The sequence below is a fragment of the Myiozetetes cayanensis genome, unplaced genomic scaffold (genome assembly GCF_022539395.1).
Source record: "Myiozetetes cayanensis isolate MyiCay16 unplaced genomic scaffold, myiCay2020 scf5-8, whole genome shotgun sequence".
In the NCBI taxonomy this organism is placed as follows: Eukaryota; Metazoa; Chordata; class Aves; order Passeriformes; family Tyrannidae; genus Myiozetetes; species Myiozetetes cayanensis.
This window is the reverse complement of record NW_026087742.1, coordinates 95,271,941-95,293,090: the sequence shown is the minus strand read 5'-3', so window position 1 is coordinate 95,293,090 and position 21,150 is coordinate 95,271,941. Positions and strand designations below refer to the sequence as shown.

Genomic DNA, 21,150 nt, shown 5'->3' with positions numbered 1-21,150 from the left:
AAGGGCAGGAGTGAACATTAGGAATAAGCTGGGAAGAGACATAGATATTTCAAAATAATAAATTTATTTAAGTAAGCAGATATTTGATATTAAAATTATCCACAAGAAAAGGTATTAGTGTAATACTTAATGTGCTTTTTTTTTCTGAATAATTATTGTTGTTTCAGTGGTGCTGAACACTTACCTTGACAGCATAATCTTTTACATTTTTTAAATGGGGTTTTTGCAGGGGAAATGAGAAAAATCTTAGGGGAATATAAATGACTACCTGCCTACCTGGGAAGGAGAGGTGAATATTATCCTTATGGGTAATTTCACACAGAATTAGATAGCTGAAGAAGGAAAGAATGCCTCTGGGGATAGCCATTCATGGGGGATGACTGCATGACTATTGTTTTTGACTTTTAATCAGTTTTTGCCTAATAACTGGTTGTGTCTCAAGTGGTTGTGGACTTCATGTTGAAAATGTTAACTCTAGAAGGGGACCCAAAGTTCCTCCAGTGTAAAGCTCTGTCTACAGAAGTAGTCAATAGCTATTGCCTAGGCAGAGGAATATAAAGCAAGCACACTGTGGTTCTCCTCTTCTACATTCTTCCCATTGCCTGTCAGTCAAATATTTATGCAATTTGTAAGCCATTTGTAATTATAATCTAATGGGATCAGCATGCATGTGAAAGTTTGAAATATATAACTAAACTATACTACTGAACAATATTTTTTTTAATCAGTTACAAAAAAGTTCTGTGCTTTCAAACCCTGTGGTAAGTCAAAATAAATGTTAGGGCTGCAGGTGAATAACAAGGTGAGTTCTAGGCTCTGGGCTGAGTTAAACTGCAGCTGAACAGGATATAGGAAATGACATGAGGAGAGAGAAGAGGAGAGGAGAGGCAAGGGGAGAGGAGGGGAGGATGTAGAACCAATGACTGATGGTGTCAGAGGTGCACAGTTACAGACAGCACCATGAGAAATGTCTGCATTGCACAACTGGTAATGGAGGGGTCATGCAAGAGATAAATGAAATCTATAACTGAAAGGGTTGGGGGTACTCCTTTTTGGGATGCTTGTAGAATAAGCAGGGACCGGTTTAACCCTGTCAATAAAACCACATAATGCCAAAACTGTCTAAGTAGTAGTGTCAGACTTAACAAATTTGGGTATGGGTACAGCAAAACTAAGACCAAAGTGATAAAAATAATTGTTGGTGAGTTGTTTATTTGGGATAAAACTGACTCAGAGAAAGAGAAGTGGAAGACTGGCAAAATAAAGGGTCAAGGAAAGGGAATAATAAGTACTGCAAGTCAACTGCAGTTGCCCTGGGGTACCCACTGAGCAATTCTTTTCTTGGTCCATGCAATGGAAATCATGGCTACAAACTCAATCTATTGCTGTGACCATATGTTGAACACATTTTTCCAGTCAGGAGGACCAAAGGGAAAATGGTGCTTTCTCTGAATGGGAAAGGACCACCTGGTGTAACAAGTGTTGCTGGTCATAGCTAGCCTGATGGCAGTGTCTTCTCAATCTTTTCCTAACAATGACTCAGGCAAATTTTTTACAATACACAAGTTAACATTTGGAGGTAGGTCTCAGCTTTTTATTGATGCTATTTATGCAAACAGATGGATCTCCAGAAAATGAAAAATGTTCTGTGCAGCCAAAGCATCTCAGCAGTAATCCACCTTTGCAACCTTTACAGTTGTATTGATATTCCCTTTAGTGTTTTTGAAACTCCCACTCTTTTCAGAGATCTTATTTTTTTTTCACAGTGTGGAAAAGATCTAATGAAATAAAAGAAGTCTGAGCATCTTGAGTTGAATTCCTGTTGTTTGCCTCTCACTTAAAAATAGTCACTAGACTTGAGCTGTAGCTTTGCTAATTCACATTATTTAAGTACATTGCATAACTTCAGGAGAGCAGTGGTCAAATAGTCCCCTTAGACATGAAACTAAAGAAAAAGTGAAGATTTTTACCTAAGATGGGGAAGGTGGAGAAAGGTGATAAGAAGGGTAGTTAATTTAAGTTACAAAATGCAAACCAATGAAAATAGGAAGTTATTTTGGAGCATCATAGTAGATTAGCAATATTAGCACTGTACTAGGTTCTTGAGTAGTTTGAATGAATAAAAATCTCCTTTTGCCTTAATTCCTATCTCAATCTGTCATTCACCATGTACTTTTTGTGAAACAATTTTTGGTTGATTTATTTTTTGTTAAAAGTAATGTAATCAGTTGCTGGTGATAACATTTTTTAGAACATTTACAGATCTTCTCTTAAAAAATGTGTTGCAGAATCAAACTTATCTGTATGTAGAAAGTCATTAGCAAACTGCATACTGATTTTGGTCCGGTTTTCTTTTCACTGTTTATTTTATTTTATTTTATTTGGGGCTCTGTGGGGTTTTGTTTTTGCTTTTGCTTTGCAACTCAGTGTATCTCTACATTATAGTGTATGCTAACTGAGATGTAATTTAACTGCCAATTAATTTCCTACTTAATGTTGTAATGATACAATGAATATTTAATTGCAGGGATTCATAAAAAGATTAAAAAAAAAAAAGTTATTTTGAAAAGGTTTCTATAGCTAAAGGAAGAGCTGTTGTTTTCCAGCCTTAAAAAGCTGAAGCTGAATCTGAGACAAATTGGAGAAATCTATAGCTCACCTGAGGTTCCTTACAGGCCCACACTCAAACTGTGGCATTATCCATTTCCCATGATCTTACCTTCCTAAAAGCTATTACAGATTTTCAAAATAAAGTAAGTGAGAGATTGTACAGTTGTTACTGCAAGTTCCTAATAAAACTAGAAAGGTATTAGCTATGCGTAGGTAGGTCATTTTTCCAAGACAGACACTTTGTCTTTCCAAGAATAATATGTAACAGCAAAATAAAAATGAGATTGGCTTCTCCTGCAGTGTTGATAATAAGAAGTATCACGTTGTCTGGTGAATAACCAAACTGATATAACAACAACAACAACAACAATAAGGTCTTGGACTAGATATCTTCTATAGCAAGGTGCCAAAAGGAAGAGACATTCTGACTGAGAACTGTCAATGAGGAACTGGAGGAGGTGGCTGGAAGGAGATCAGGTAAGATGGTCATCAGAAGCAAAGGATGTCATGACTTAGAGCAATACTATCCCAGAATACGATCATAATTCTTAATTTTCATATTGCATAGCATCTTTACCTGGAGAGGAAAATTTCTAGGAATATTAAATCAGTTGAGGGGTAGGAAATCAAAGAAATCTACATCCTCCACCCATAACTTTTCAGGCCTTACTGATTGCCTGTTCAAAGGTTTGTAATGGTGGTAATGCTTACCAAGATCAAAGAAGGACAGTGTTTTTGATCTCAGAACTGTAAAATGCTCATCATCATCACTTAATGTAGTGCCTGTCTGTGTCTCAGTCTGGTTGCAACCTAACTCCAGAGATGCTTTGTGATCACAGTTTGCTTCCTGGACGAAAGAATGTATATCACAGAAAGACTTGTCCCCTAGCACAGTACATTCAAAACGAAATTCAGACTGAAGTCAATCTATTAATTACAGCAAAATTAGAACATTACAGAAGGAAGATATTAATGAGGTAAAGACCTCCTGAGGTGACTATGAAATTACATTTTGTAACCAATAGTGGTAATAGATTAAAAAGGAAAAGTAATGCCTGGGTCATTTTGGCACAACATGAATAAATAGATATTTGCACGTTACAGTCCTTATTAACATTCTGATATGATCTGGCAACAAATAAAAAAATGAAAAAATCTACAATGAAAGAGTAAAACCATTGCAACTGCTGTAGGTAATGCAGGACATAATGATACAGACTTGAAAACAGAGCACTTTTGAAGTAAAGGGGAGAGTTATTACCCTGCAGAGATGTCATTCTCTTTTGCTACTCTTCACCTACCACCTTTACAAAGGTATCATGAGCAGAAAGATGATATCTAAACTTTGTTCACAATGACATTAAGTTTGATTTTTTAGTTACTAGAACACATGTGAGGAAAGGAACAGGTCACACACAGCTTATAAGTTGTTCTGCTTAATGCAAGATCAGGGGTCTAATTATTTTAGTATTATCTTCCATTATTCAGGCATGGCTAAGTCTCTGAACCCGGTATATAGATATTGCTAAGGGATAATACAAGGCAATTATGGCTATAGCTTTCTGTCTCATAAACACAGCACAAGATCATATTCAAGAGATGTTAATTATACAGAATTAAAGCCCATAATCACAGCAGCAGGACTATCTGGAGCATATGCTTTCAGACTCACAGGACCTTGTATAACCCTACATACTCTATGTGGCAACTAGGAAGCACTTTAAGACAGGAATCTGGGAGTAATCCAACCTCTATGACTGCACAGGCCTTCAAACCTCATGGGAAGAGAGCTGAAGCTGATGCCCATTGTGTTAACAACATGCTGTGGTAATACCTGTCCCATGAGACACTTTCTCACCCTTGACCACAAGAAGTTTCAGCAGGGGCTGTGACTTTCATCTGTATTTCAAGGTACCTTCTTGTCCTGGAAAAAAAAAATTATGGAAAAGGATTTATGTATGGTTTACACTTGAATGAAAGACATGGTTAAATAGACCTTCTGCACATGTCAGAGCTATTCTGCAAAGTTCCTCAGCTAGTATTTTCCTTGTTGCCTGATAACCCCAGTATTTGTGCAAGCTTTCTTCTATACCGGTTCCAACGACCCTTCTCACTGAGCATTAAATTGTGGTATTGGTCATGATACTGTTCCATGTTTTTCATACGTATTATGGTGAAACCTCTGTCTCAGCATAGCCAGTGAACTGGCAGGCTAAATGAGAGCTTAATGACTTGTTCCTCATCAGGGATGCTGAGAAGCTGAACTGTCTGTGGAAGCCAGAATTGTTTTTGGGCTCACATGGCATTGCCCAGTGGGTGCTGGAAAAAGTCCTTCTGTTACAACTTTAGCTAAATTTCAAATAGCACAACAAAGAAGTATTAAAGGAACTTCTTCACCCATACAATGCTGCTTCCCAACTTGGAAATATCCATGAAAGGAAAAGGATAATTGTCAGCTCCAGAGAACTCTTGTTTTCCAACCCCTAGCCATTTTTTCCCAGGTTCAGATTATTTTCCTTTAAAAAAAAAAAGCAAATCATACCTGAATGGTATATAAAATGTGTATAAAACCTAAAAAGCTGTAGATAAATCAGAAACTAAAAAGATGTTGATTCCCAGCTGTTACTGTGACCAGCCATTGAATGGATTTTATTCTGTCTTTTGTCTTTTAAATTACAAAATTAAAATTTTCTTTTCTCTTGTAAATTGTCTGGACAGTGCAAAAGCTATTTTGCTTATTTTATTTAAAAATGGAGCTTTTTGGATTTTTGATGATTCAGTTTGTTAATGGTAGGTATAGGATCTAAATAAATTTCTCTAAGAGAAATGAAATTAGGTAGTTAGTATTTTATTGTACTTGGAATATTTACAGCTGTGCATGTTTGTATTTACAAAAATCACTTTTACTTGCCATTTTATTTTTGGGACACAAGAATCAGTTAATATTCAAAGTTATTTGTTGGATATGATGGGGCAAAGCTTGTAAAGAATATCTGCTTTATTTTTTAGACACAAAATAACGTGAGCAATAAATCCTGTCTTTTATTATCATATAATTTAAGTGCTTCTGACACAGATGTTTGTATTTATAATTGAAAATTTAATTTGTCTTCAGATTTCCCAAGAGAATGTACACAGTGCTCAGACACTTGGAAAAAGAGAAATTATGTTTTAAAGTGATTATAAAAGAGAAGCACAAGCAATTAAAATATCCAAAACTTTGTTAAATTGTTTATGATTCTCTTAGACCTCTAATTGATTTCAGGCTCTCATTTAATGGTGCAACTTACTTATTAAGCAAAGGATTCCTTCTTTCATGTTGAATAAAGATTCTAAAATGATATAGCAAATATAATTTGACTACAATAGATTCAATTTCTCATATTGTGCTTTTACTTTATTTAATATCTTAATCCTGTTAGAGATTTCTAATCAATGATGTTTTCTTTTGTATAACATAAGCTTCTTTCACTTCATGATGAGGCCAGTAACATCAATATTAAGCCATTCTGAACTGAAAGCTACTCTGTCTAGCTCTCATTGATATTCTTTACATAAAGATCTGGTCTTTTGTTCTTAATTTGGACCATAACATAGAAGAAGTGTGGCCAGTATGTCGAGGAAGGTGATTCTGCTTTCATGAGACCCCACCTGGAGTACTACAAAGAACTCTGGGGTTCCCAGCATAGGACAGATGTGGGCCTGTTAGAGCAAGTCCAGAAGAAGCCCACAAAAATTATTAGGGAGATGGAACATCTCTTCTCTGAAGAAAGGCTGAGTTGGAGTTGTTCAGCCTGGAGAAGAAAAGGCCCTGTGGAGACCACGCTGCAGACTTTCAATACATATAGGGGACTTAAATGGAAAACTTTTTACCAGGGGCAAAGGTTTTAAATTAAAAGAGGGTAGGTTTTTATCAGGTATAAGGAAGACTTTTTTTATAAGGATGATGAGACACTGAATCAAGTTGCCTAGAGAAATGGAGGATGCCCTGCCCCTTGAAGTGTTCAAGGCCAGGTTGGATGGGACTTTGAGCAACCTGGTTTAGTGAAAGCTATTCCACATCATGGAACGGCTCTTGGACTAGATGACCTTTGAAGGTCCTTTCTAACCCAAACCACTCTATGATTCCATGATACAGTTCATTATTTTCTCTTACTCACAAAAGCTACAAGATGGGAAGGTAAACTCTTAAAAATTCTGTCAGAAGTTTTCAATTAAAGACAAAGGAAGAGTTTAGTTATGTTCATAACTTTCCAAATTTTCTCCAACTCTTGGACTAGAAATAATAATATCTTTAGCTCTATTTGGCCTCCACATAGACCATTAATGTACCTATATAATTCTTAGAGAAGAATTCTTCTTAGAGAAGAAAATGAAAGGTGTTCTTTTGTTGCTTTGTTGTTCTTGGTTTTCATAATTCACAATGATTTTACAATTTAAGGAATTATAAACTCCAGTTCTCTTTAGGTATTATTCACTCAACTTGTTTCACTTTTTTTCCACTTCATGTGTTTCTAAAGTAGTTGTTAACAAAACATGGACACAGCTCTGCTGAAATGTAAGCAGCGTTCACCACTTAGAATTGAAGATCTACTTAATTTACTATACAGAAAAGGATATTTTCCATTTTAGTCTGATGATATTCTCAAACTTTTCTTCTGAAGGAAGGATTAGTTAGTAAGATTTTGATTGAATTTCAGTCTGAACCCCATTACCACAGTGTCTCTTGCCAGTTATAGGCCATAGACAGAAGATAAGAGAAATGGTCTTGTGTAATTAACTCTGAAGTTAATCAATAGTTTTGAAGATTAATATCAAGATCATTAAGTAGCACCAAAATCAAGAAAATCATAAGGAAATGAGTAAAGCATTGCTGTGAAATGTTCCCATAAGCTGTTTCTGTTTAATTACAGGTTATTACATGGAATAAACCAAACACAGACTACTTGCATTGTTTTTACAAATTATAAACTAAAGATATGCCACTCAATTTAGAGTGAAACAAGTTTCAATCAGTTTGGAGGAGAGGGCTGATAAGTTTTTAACCAGTGCATCATTTCCAACCAAATCTGGTAAATTCCCTAGGATAATTCAAGAGAGTAAAGGAAATCTTTGTCAGTGTTATTATTTCTATTCTAAAGAACATCACTATCTTTTATTAAGTTGAAAATCACAGGAAGCAACATATTTGAAGAAAACACTCTCTGATTACTGATAGTCAGTCAATGTGTAATTATGAAGACTTTCATCTCAAAGATTCTTTCAATTGTTTCAAAGGTGCTTTCTTTCAAAGATTTTTAAGCTTAAGCTTTGAACAATGATGTTTTTTGAAAATTTATAGATCAGACACTGATTGAAATAAATTACTGAGTAGGGGTTCAATTTTAGTTGCCTCCAAAACATCATAATGTTCAAAATAAAAACAGTTTATATAGAGATCTCTCTCTCTCTCTCTCTCTCTCAATCTCTCTCTCTCTCTCTCTCTCTCTCCAAATATATAGATAGATAGAAAAACAGATAGATAGACGCAAGGAGGTTCCTGCAGGCCAAAAAGTTAACCTGTTTTTTCCAGGTATATCAGGCAGTCTATTAAGTGTCCCCCTAAGCTTTGTTTTGCCAATTAATTTTTTGAATTACAGGGAATATGAATTAACTATCTAGATAAGCTCATGTAGACTTGATAAAGTTATGTTCTCCTGAGAAATTTGGATGAAGACATAAGGACATTCAGGAAGATTCTGAAGATTTGAGAAGGAATTTAGCAGACAAAGTTGTGAAAAAGGTAATGTAAGAGTAATGGCATTTTTCAGTGTATAGAAAATAATTATGTCACACGCTGCTGCGAGAGCTACTAGACATTAAAACCAGAAAATATCTATAGTGCCCATGAAACTGACAACCTTTCTAATTTTCCTCTGATAAACCCATGACTGGACAGACTTATATGCCAGGGCAAGAAATTTTAAGTGACATAAATATTTCAGTATTTTTTTTTTAACAGAGTTGACTCTATCTGTGATGATGCTAACGAGTCAGACATCATTTCTTTTACTTACCTGTGATGTCTGCATTACAGGTTTCTGAGAGGAAAAGATGTCAATTTTAGTCTGATATCTCTTCAAGTAAGGTTGGACCAGAAACGGAGAACAAAACCAACCTTCTACTGGCCAAGGACACTATTTCAGCAGTCCAGGTGACTGCTAACAGTCATATAGCTCTATGGGAATAAAATAACAGTCTAATCATACATTTGACTACATGATGAATTTTTTTTTTCACAGGACATTCATCTCCAAACCAGGAGCAAGGTAGCAAATGTACCACTGATGTCAATCTCTTAAATACATTTATATCTAATTTGTATCAAGGATACATTTCTGGTTATGTCATCAGTCTATCAACTGCAGTTGTACATTTCAGTGCTTGACCTCCTTAATTAAGTTAGAATTCTTTTAAATTTGATAAAATATCTTTCAATCTAACAATTAACGTACAATTCCAACCTGGGACTAGTACTCAATACAGTTCTTGTGTGTGTGCATGGTAATGCAGAATAGTGCATTCCCTGAAATATCTGTGTGTGTATATGTGGCATATTAGTAATCAAAAATATTTTTATGGAATGGAAAGATTTTTAATAGAAAATTTCTCTTCGTTAGCAGTCCAAAAAGACAAATTTGATGCTTATATTGAGCATAGTAACTGATTAATAAATGTCAGTATCCCCAGTGTTAGAAGCTTTTAGAACCATAAACCATCTGCTGAAATTCATAATCCTTCTAAGAACCTTTCCCTATTTTGCACCATCAGAGTGTCGAATAAAAATTGTCATGAGGTAGATATGCCCTCAATGAAGCAGTGCCTTTGTTCCCCCAAAAAATTCAAAATCTGCCTGATCATTTATTTCTCCTTTTTCATGTATTTTATAACTAGCAAATGAGCATTTCCTGTAAAGTTGTTACACACATGACTTTAGAAACACTCACCAACTCCTCATTTCTGAGCACTAAACCTATTACTATCTTTTCTACCTTTATAAGATTGTCAGTTCCACCCTGCGTCCTCCTGGGACACAGAAATCCTAGCTTAAAGCACAAATACATGGTGGATTGTAACTGGGAAGTCTATATTTTCTTTTCATTTTATATTCTGTTCTTATAGTTGTTTTTTTCTTTCCCATGCCCATTCCCTGCCCTCTGTTTCCCCCCATTACTGATCATACAGCTGTTGTAGACAGTTCTCTGCCTGCACTGGCCTCTGAACCTCTGTCCTAAGCAATAAAAGCTAAATTAGTCTATCTCTGTGCGTAAATAGTCAGAGATGCATTATTTTGTACTTAGCTAACACTGTCTTTTACCTACAAATCATCTTTCGATATGGCTATCCTAAACAAGTTTGTGGCATTTGCTCCGTTGTTTAATTTTTAGCCTTTTCCATATAGCACTATTATGAGCTACATAAGTTTCAGTCCTAATATTTTGGGTGATCTGTGTAGTACTTGCCTTCCACTGTTAGTAACAGATCATTTCTAAAGCTTTTCTCTTGTTTTAATGAGCTACTATTCCAAAAGAAAACTGTATCTCTTACTGCAAGGATTCATTGTTGCTTTAATACTTCTGGTAACAAATAAATAAAGGTTTATCAATTCAAATATGTCATACCAAGTGTGTTATCTTCGCCCACAACAATCTTGGCCACTCCAAATACTCTTCTGTTAGGTCAGTCTGCAGAAAAATTTTTGTGCGTAATATTTGACCATCTGTTTAATAATTATGCTTATCATATTTTTCATTAATTTCCTTGGTGACAATAACAGATATAACTCTTAGAGTTATTCTGTGACACTTCTTAAAGATAGATATCTCATTTCTCATCATTTATTCTTCTGGGACCAGCACTGTGTTGAGAGCTGGGTTACACCATCTAATTGTTTAGGGGATATTGAGTGGCCTTCTTTTGGAGCTTCCTGTCTGCTGATGGGAAGCAGCAAATGAATTGTTTTGTTTTGTGCCCGTAGGTGGCTTTTTCTTCACCTGTCAAACTAACTTTACCTCAATCTATGAGTTTTCTCACTTTCACCCTTACGATTCTCTCCCCCATTCCACCACTGGGGAGTGAACATGCAGCTGTGTGGGGTTTAGTTCCTGGCTGTGGTTAAACCACAACAGGTGATAAGAACTCTTGCTAGATGAAATGTTTGGGCTATAGCAGCAACTACAGCCCAGCTTTGTGGTGAAAATCAACAGTAAAACAAGAGCCATGTTTACTATTAGATCGCTAATACTTGTTGTTTGTATTTTGTTGGTTACAATTTGATTGTTTACACATGGGAAATTTCCCTCCCCCCCTTTTTAAAATGGCGTGTCACTGGTGTGTGTTTTACCTACAAACCACTTCTGATTTTGGAAAAAGATATCAGCTTTCAGATATAGACATGTAAATTTCTAAGTTTCCATGCTCCTTTAACTCAGTGGAGAGCATGCTCCTGTCACTCAACCCTTGAAGGGGAAGATTTGTCAGGTAGGTAATAAAATTAAATATTTCATTTTCTTTCTTTTTCTTTGCCCCCTACCTCCACCTCCCCTTATGGTTTACATATTTGTTTTGTTTATGTATTTTCCTCAAATTCTGAACTTGATGGGTTTGACTGTTCAGTCCCTGATCATCATAGGTCCAAGTTTATCACTGCCCTTTATCTGCAACAGTGGAAGCACAATGGACAGTTAAAAGTAGAAATAGCATAGGCTGATTTAGCACCACAGAGAAGAAGGTTGGCAGAACAATTAAGAGAGATGAAAGTAAGCTTTAGAAAGCAATTGATGTTACTTTAAACATGTGATTGAAAGCTTATGTAAGAATAAAAGAAAAAAACTATGGAGAAAGACTGAAATTATTTAACATGTTATTGGTGGGAAAAAAAAAAAAGTGGGTATACAAATTTCTCTCCTCTACTCCAGTTTTCTTGTCATTCTTGAGAGCATTCAAGTCCTCACACTCTGAAGAAGCTGAAGTAAACCCAAGCATTTAAAATGTTGTCAGGATATTTCTTTACCTCAGAAAGAGGGGAAAATATTTGTTTTATTCATGCTTGAAGACAATACAAGCCACATTTTCCTTTTGGTAAAATTTGTTTAGTGCACCTTTTTAAATAAACAAAACAGCTGGTGCTATATATTGTTGTGTGCCAGAAACTCCAGGCTTATTGTTCAAATAATGATTGATCCACTACAGTATCTGGGTGTAATACAACAGCCCTGTGCGTTCTCTCATTTAAACATCTAATAGAAAAAAAAAAAAAAAAAAAAAAAGAAGAAGAAGAAATACTAAAAATCACAAAACATTTTCAATTTCCTCTACTGTTTCAGTATTATTTTATACAAATTGCAAAAACAGAGGTAAAAGGTTACACTAACAACTTGGTTACCTGTGGAGATTGGAAGAGTATATGAAGGAGATAACAAAGTGAGAGTTAGCCAGGGAAATGCAAAACAGTAGGAGAGAGATAACAAAAAGAGAGATATGTAAAAGGCAAGAGAGTCTAGAAAATTATCTACAACAGTGAAAAACAGTATAGCATACATACTCAAGCAGCTGCAGCAGAGTATAAGACATCAGCCAAAAAAAGCCCATGGAAATTTGGGTTGCAAATGAGGAATCACACAACAGTTGAAGGACCACAAAAAAAGAGATTCCTCTCTGTAGTCAGCAAAACACGTAATGTACAAAATGGGGCAGCTCAATAAAAAAAATACTTAAAAGAAATTGAATAAAATTCAGAGGGCAGAAACTTGGAAAAAAAAAGACATTTATGATATTAGCTGTATATGATCTTTCTATTATCTCTTATTCAGAACAATTTTTTTTTCCGTGATTATTGTCTAATATCTATTTCCCATACACCTTGCTATTCACAAGAAAATGTTGTCATCACACATTAGGAAATAAAGGGAATATTAAAGTTAAATAGTTTTGATTTCAAAATATATTGTTTTGGTTATAGGTCATTCTAGACATCAAGAGGTAGTTTTCTTGTCTTCTTGTATTTCTAAACTATTCCGATACAAATATACCAGACGTATTTTCTGTTAATATGGTTGCTATGCTGAGTTGCAAGGGACCCGCAAGAATCATTAAGTCCAGCACTTAGGGCTGCACACGAGGGCTTGCACTATCCCCAAGATTGACACTGTGTGCCTGAGAGCATTGTCCAAATGCTTGTTGAACTCTGTCAGACTTGGTGCTGTGATCACTTCCCTGGGCAGTCTTTTCCAATATCCAGCCATTCTCCGGGTGAAGAATCTTTTTCTAATATCCAACCTAAACCTCTCCTAACAACTTAACTGGTCCTGTCACTGGTCAAGACATAAAAGAGATCAGTGTCTGCCCCTCCTCTTTCCCTCACAAGGAAGTTGTAACTACAATGAGGTCTCCCTTCACTTTCTTCTTCTCCAGGCTGAACAGACCAAGTCACCTCAGGTGCTCCCCATACAGCTTCCCCTCAAGGCCTTCACCATCTTTGTTGCCCTTCTTTAGGCATTCTCTAATAACTTAATATATTTGTGATATTGTGGTGCCCAAAACTGCACAATATTCAAGGTGAGGCCTCACCAGTGCAGAGCAGAGTGGGACAATCCCCTCCCTTGACCAGCTGGTGATGCTTTGCCTGATGGCTCCCAGGACACGGTTGGCCCTCCTGGCTGCCAGGGCACTGCTGACTCATATTCAACTTGCCATCAACCAGGACCCCCAGGTCCCTCTCCATGGCACTGCTTTCCAATATCTCATTCCCCAGTCTGTACAAATATGTGTAAGGGGTTTAAAGTATGCATAAGACATAAAAATGATGGGAAATATTTTTATATTCTAAAGTATCATAAGAAATTCCTATAATAGTGAATGTGGATTCCCCATCCCTGGTAGGGTTCAAGGCCAGGTAGGATTAGGCTCTGAGCACTCTGGTCTAGTCAAAGATGTCCCTGCCCCCAACAGGGTGATTGGAACTAGATGATCTTCAAACTCTCATCTATAGCAAGCCACCCTATGATTCTGTGATAATAAAGAGAAAACAATAACATTGAGATTTGTGATATTCAAAGGGAGTGTAAGTGAGACTACCCAAAACTTAGGAGGGAGCATGTGGGGGAGGGGGATGGGAAGAAACAAAGGGGTAAAGGGCAGACAAGGCTGTGTTTAGGAGAATCTGGCTTGTGCAAACTGTGACCAGCCTGCAGGTTTGTCTGACCCAGTCCTGAGCCTTATGTCCATAGCCTGGTCTGTCTTCTCCTTATATCCTGTGGTACCTCTCCATGCCCCTTCTCACTCAATGTCCCTTGCAAATGTGAGTGCTGTAGGGATGAGATGGCAGCTTCTGGAGAAAGTGTGAGTGGATTTGGGGTTGAAGACCAGCAACAGCCGAGAGTGCAAGTACTCTGGGCCAGTGGTGTCAATAGCCCGTGGTGTGCAAGGGGAGTGAGAGTCTCCACATTTGGCAGCTGGAGCAGGGCAGCAGACACAGCCTGACTGACTGGTGTTGACTGTGCTGTGGTATGACCATCTGTATCATCCTGAAAACAGATGGTGGAGGGAGTCTATATGTGTCAGTTGCAGCAAACTCCATGCTAGATCTGCTGGTAAGCAGGAGGTCCCAGGTCTGGACAGGGGCACAAGACAGGCAGAGATCCAGCCACTTACAAAATCCCTCAGCAGAAAATGTGACTGTAGTTGTCTCTTTATTATTAGTTGTATCTATTATTATTACCTTTGAAAATTATCATTTGGAGGAGTGGGAGTAAAAAACAGTCTATGTAAAATATTAATGTTAATCCCTTTTATTCGAGCACTTTAGGGGAAGTCATTCATACTTTTGTGTTTTTTGAAGTTATCTTTATGTGATTTATTAGTTTACATTCCAAATATTTTGAACACTAGTGGATTTCAAAAGCTCAAATGCATTACTAATTTTACTTTTCCATTTCCTCAGGTAATTTTAGATATTTCAAAGTCAGTAGTAACCAGTTTAATTTATTCCCAAACTCTTGCCACACAGAATATTTTTTTAACATTATTTTACTTATATACTAGCTTTTTACAGAGGAATTATTTTAAATTTCTAGTCATGAAAAAATGAAAGCAGGAGCCCAGAGACCATTCAAGTTTCTTCTAGAACAACTATTTCAGCGCGCTTGTAGCAAGTGTGGGTAGAGCCCTTCTCAAATCTTCGTTCGCGAAGCCTAGCCATGATGATGATGATGATAACAACTATTAGAAATATGTCCCATTTGCCAAGTGATCTGGCAGCAATTACATCCTAATCTTGCATTGTTTGAGTAAATCCCTTGAATTCTCTGACTGAGCCTTTGCTCACATGAATCTGTTCAATACCTGAGGGACTGAGAATTATAGCTTAGTAGATTCTTAGATGTCTCCCCATATTAAGTAACACTAAATAATACTTTGAGTGATCTGATGAACTAATTCTTTCTGAAGTCTTCCCATTTCATCAAAGCAGCACATCCAAAGCCATATCTGCTTTTATCCTTGCACAAATTCCAAGACCAAAACTCCACAGATGTAATTCCTTCTAACAATTCCTTTTCTGACATTTGTTTCTACAAAGAACCATAACAGGAAATCAGAACATGTATGTATTCCTGCATTAACTAATTTTTTTACTGGATCAAACAGACCTGTGTGTTTTTTATCCAGCATTTATTTCTCCTCAATCTATTCTTTTTGCAAAGGTTCACTAATGTTTTGATTCCCACAACATGCATACTGCAAGCATATTAGTATAAATAAAGATCTCGTCCTCACTTACGGTTGTTTACACAATGTACTTACTGTTTTGGGGAAAAAATGGAATGCAGGTTTTTGATCCAGAGGTTCCTGGAATCTGAGATACAGGCAAGATTGTTATTGAATATTTTTTACTAAGTAGGTTTCTCTCTTGTAGCTGGATTCAGAATCGAATGATTTGTCTCTGTCTTCTGTATTTATCTCAGAAATGAAGCAAGATGAATACATAGATATCTTGAATCTGGAACAGATAAACCAGCTTGTTTTAAAAGGCTTATATCTATGTCAATAAAATTATGAAACACACCTGAAATAGTGTTCTGCTGAAGGACAGTGAGAACTGGGTTATTTAACCACTCTCTCTAGATTCCTAAAAAATTAGATAGTCACCTTAGATTCCCTTTAAAGTCAACATGAGGAACTAAAAAATTATTAAAGGAAATACTCTCTAAGATTATATGTACATATTTCATAATGAGAAGAATGGTTTCCTGGAAACAGTAATTTCTTTCTACTAAATACTCAGGGAGTCTATATGATGATTAACATATATACAGCATGTTTAGCCTCTTAGGTTAGGAGTACATTTTCAAAGGAATTGAGCCTTTAGTATATTATCTTAAACTATTCATTATCATTTCTGTACTCTCTAGTGTTGACATTCTTTATTGACATGAACTCTATAACTTTTTTAATGGTTCTCTTATTCAAAAACCTTAACTTTAGTAACCAAAGCATCTAATGTTTACTCTTTGAAAAAATACTTAGTATAAAATATATATTAAATGTTATATTTAGTAAGAGTTTCCTTCAGTAGACTTCTTTAAACAACATTTGTTCATCCACTATCTCAAGGAACAAATTAGTCCTCTCCTTTCCAGTCTCAAAAAATAACATCAATATAACTATTTCACTTCTTACGAACCTAGAGGCATGTAAGGTTCACAATATATTTATGCTTCATTCCGTTAATGTAATTAAAATGTTAATAAAATCTCACTCAAAACAATCTGTCAGAGAAAGAAACACTGATTTAATTTTCATGGAGTACTCTGTAGGCTGCTAATCTTCCATTCTAGCAATAAAGTAAAGAATATGCATTAGAAGGCTGCAATGCTGGTGGATTTATCCACCCACAAAAACCTCAAGCACCTCCTGATGTGCATTTTAATAAGCTTTCCTATATGCCCTTTTGTTTTGCTTCTTTTATTATAATATCACATTTTTGAGGTACAGCCAAATATGCTACTTAGTATTGATAACAGAAATACATAGAGAAAATAAATATTGAGCATGAGGCATTATGATTTGATGTGTTTTCCCCAACAAAAGAAATAGGGTGAAGAATTTACTGGACTGCTCTTGTTTTTCCTGGTTGGCTAGTTGGCTTTGGGATGGAGTGTTTTTATGTTTGTTTTTTTGGGGGGGCCTTTTTTTTGTGTATCCTGGATTTGAAATTGTTCAGCTAAGTTGATGACCTCCAGATGTGGGATTTTCATCTCCTAGAGACTTTAAACATGACCACATGGTTACTTAAAAAATGACAGGAATTTAAAAAAGAAGCAGCGTTTGCTTTCAATAAGAAGCATACCAGGAAAAACGGAGGACAATGATGTCAGAAAAGGAGGAAAGAAAAGAGACAGGATCACCAGACACAGAGTTACTTTATAACTCTCACAGCAAATTTTAATCTTGAAGTGAGGAAAATGTCAGGTTAAAACTTCAGCTTCATGAAAAATAAACAATTCACTAAAGGAGAAAAAATGTAAGGGACTGGAAGAAAGTAAGACTTTTTTTTTTTTTTTCCGTGCAGTTTTATACTTCTTGGGTTTCATCTGTATCTAGTCATATCAAGAATAAAGAATATTATAACTGGGTTCCTAGTCTTAGGAAAGACATCTTCCAGTTTGTCACTTGAATAAACTCTCTTACACCTGCAGGAGGCATATTGTAATCACAAATACCTAAACGCTGGAAGTTATGCTCGTGTTTGGACTGGAAACCTCAGGTTACTAGAAGTGGTACCAAATAAAGACTCTGAATGTAGTAGCTGGATTCTGTTCAGAATCAATATTGGGGTTTTGTTTTGCTTAGCTTTTTCACTCAACATTTAGTATCAAGAAGTTTAATTCAAGAAAAGTAACTCAGTGTGAATCCAGCAAAAGGCTGTAACAAATAAGAAATCAAACACCAATTTACCTGACTGGTAAATTCTTTTCCCCCTCCTTGTATTTTTTTCATTTTTACTGAAAAACTCACCACTTCCCTTCCCTTCATCACTGCCCATCTCACTTGTGCACAATTGTCTTCCAAGGAAAATCAATATCCTTCTCTCTGTGTGGCTTCTATGACATTTTCCCTCTGCAGATGAAAAATTGTGTGTAAATATTTTGGCTTCCTAGATTCAGAGATAGGAATGTCATGTGTTAGGACTACCTGTCAACATTTGTAAGGACAATACTGAAAAAAAGATTATTCCTTATAAGTGGAAAAAAAAAAAAAAAAAAAACCAGCACAAATTGGAGGACTTATGACAAAAATATCACTGTTTCAAAAATGCATTTTTAATATAATTTCTGAAATCAAGTCAGATTTCTCCTGATTCTGGTGCTTGAGTAGTTAATCTCTGCAGCAATAAAAAAATAATTTTGATTATTTGTAAAAAAATGGTCATTTGACCCTGCACCGTGCTTTCTAGTTGAACTTTGTGATTCTGTGCCAACTCATTTTCATTGTAAAACTTGGGTACATAGAAGAAAACAAATACTGTCTTTGTAAGCACACATAATTCTTTCTATGTAAATGTTATGCAGTGCTCCTACTATTCTTAGTTTATTTCTTCAGTGAAGTGTTGTAGGACCCAACAAATTGTGAACTGCTTTGACAGTGTGGATTTAAAGACCTTCATATTGCTGACTCTCTAGGTATAACTGGGAGGGTACTTCAGCAAAAAAAAAAAAAGTGTTGGGTTTGTTTTTTTCTACATTGCCCTTGTTTTCATGCATATATTCCAGCATTCTACAGTTTTTTTCTTCACCTTGAGAGAGCAAAATAAACAAAGCAAAAGCTTTTTCACCAGTGATTATCATCAGAAATTTCTCAAAAGACTTTAAGTGAGAATTTATTTTATAGACACACCAACTGATTTTTTAAGGGAGTCCAGTACAAGACTTGTCTTTTCTGTAAGTTTAGAAGGCAGAACAAACCTGATATATTTTACAGTTCTTGGAAATTTACCTGCTGTGTCCAGCATTTCCCTTTTTTGCTCCATATTAAACTCTGCAAGAGATCTTTTCGCACCCAAAACAAATGATCCTTAAAAACATGACAAACGGTCAATTACTCACTCTTATACTTTTCCCTTTAAACCTTTCTAAAGAAATTTGGTATGACCTGCCATCCTTTTTCATAGTACCTCTGCCTGTACAACAGAGAAAGTATTTAGCCCCCATCTAATGGAAAATGGAAATGGAAACTGCTGTTTGCACATGAAGGGAAAGGAGTTTGGGGAACCCCTTCACATTCTATTTTCCTTTTCAATGATTGAAGATTGAACTTTCTTGGTCAAGAATGACTGAACTCCATTTCACAGAATCATGTGGGTTGGAAAGAGACCAATCACCAAGCACATTCCTTGAATGCCATGATTGCCAATTGTCAAAGATGATGGCTTCCCAATGTCATTATCCAGACCGTGCAGCACTTTGAGTATCCCACTTCAGGTCCCACGAACTTTTGTATGGTTTGTGATGTATGACTCATAACTGCTTAAGTGCTCCTTATCTATATCTACCTCCCCAAATGGGTTTATCCATCGTGTTTTCATTTGTTTCACTGAAGCCTTAGTTCTCCATATTCATATACAGCTCATACATATCCATATGGAAGGAAACAAATTTCTATGACTGAGTAGAACTCCTTTATTTTAGTGTCATGTTTGCTAAATCAGGTATCATTAAATGTTTTCTATTAAGCTTACAGAAGACTGAATTTTATTAATAACCTGGGATGCTAAACCATTTGTCAGAAGAACATTAATTTTCAGGTTTGCTTGTTCCAGAAGTGAGGATATCATGTTTTATCTGGAAACACAGATTTTGGTCTTCTTGCTCTTCTTTATGTTCTTTAGACTCTTATGTAGGTTTGGTGACCAGTATTTATAAACTGGAAATTCTCCAGTATTCTCTAATATCAGAAGACTTTGTTTAAGGAAATTATACTTTAAGTATTAGATCTTAAAATGTTGCCTACCCTTATAAATTCATCAGGTTCTGAGCCCTAAAAAGTGTTATCTAACACTATTAACACATTTTTACCATGAAATACTTACTAATGTAGTAACTGAGAATGCCAAAATACATGAGAAGGTAATTGCATTGAATTGCTTATATCAATCTGTTTATTTTTAGGAAAATAATGGGGGGTTGGTCATATTTTGAGTTCAGAAAATTAGAAAATTTAGGTTTTGTTTCTGATTACTCTGATTTGATTGGTAATAAATTAAACTAATTTTCCAAAGTTGAGTCAGTTTTGCCTGTGACAGTAGCTGGTGAGTGACCTGTCCTCATTTCAGCCCACCAGCCTTTCATTATATGTTCTCTTCCCTGTCCAGCTGAGGAGGTAGTGGTAGAATTGCTTTGGCAGGCACCTGATGTCCAGCCAGGGTTAACTCATCACAGATCACATGTTCTTCAGCTTTAGCTTCTCTATATTTTTCCCCAGGAGACCTTCTGGAGTTATGTGTCTTTTTTCTTCATCTTTTTATGTCACCTAGCAGCTACCCTTAACTTTTGTTCATTTAGGATGTGATGGCATGGTAGCAAAGTGATGACTTCTCTGGAGAACTAGCTACACAGATATTTCTCCATAAATAGACACTGTAATAAAAGGTCGGAGGTTTTTTCCTTACGTTTTGGGTGTAGATTTTTTTTTTTTTTAAGTGGGGTTGGGTTTTTGTTTCATTGTTTCCCTTCAGAACTAAACCTGTACTAGATTTTGTGTTGTTTTTTGGAAAATATTCTTTTACTATGTCTTCAAACTGGTAACATCTAGATTTCTTTAAAGATTTAAAAAATTGTTTACTAGCTTAAGAAATAAACCTCAAATACATTAATCTTAAACCAATTGCTTTTTAATCTATTTGTGCTTATGGTACTTCATTTTCCTCTTGTGCTTAATTATTACTCACAGATTTATTTAACTGGGCTTTGAAATTATTTGCCTAGGAAGATGTAATTTTACTTTTCTTTTATGTGGTTTACTACACACGTGATTTATACTTCATTTGCTCTGATGATAGCAAGAAAGCTTTCATATTACCGATATTACATTAGAGAACTATCATGACTGTCTATCAGCACACCCCCTTGAAACAGACTTTTATGCCTCTTTTAAGGTTAGCAATACTATAGATCTGCAAGGATTATTAATAAACTTACAACTGGCTTTAAACCTACAAAGTGCTGTATATATCATAGCTTACCATCACTGTACCCATGGGAACAGGTTGATGATCTGGAGAAAATGGCTACCCATCTCAAAAAATAATAATTTGTGGGAAAAAAAGTGCCTTCCAGTCAAAATCCACAAAGTTATTGTTTTCTGAAACTATTTCATTTTGTTTACTTTATATTTCTATAAAAAGTGCTTATTTAAAATCTAAAAAGAATAAGCAAAATGTTGGATGATAATGGTTTGCAAATAGTATTAATATATTTTTCACTCTTCAAGCTATCGGATCTTCTT

The 21,150-nt window shown here is 35.7% G+C and overlaps 1 long non-coding RNA gene across 1 annotated transcript in view; it reads right to left on the bottom strand.

Annotated features, from left to right (window-relative positions):
• The window catches only part of LOC126649576 (uncharacterized), a 46,776-nt gene that overhangs the window by 14,137 nt on the left and 11,489 nt on the right, over window positions 1-21,150 (bottom strand). The window contains exons 2-4 of the long non-coding RNA XR_007631074.1: window positions 17,665-17,766; window positions 15,451-15,646; window positions 4,469-4,534 (exon numbers count right to left, since the gene is read on the bottom strand). This is a non-coding gene — a long non-coding RNA (uncharacterized LOC126649576). The remainder of the gene's footprint in view (window positions 1-4,468; window positions 4,535-15,450; window positions 15,647-17,664; window positions 17,767-21,150) is intronic.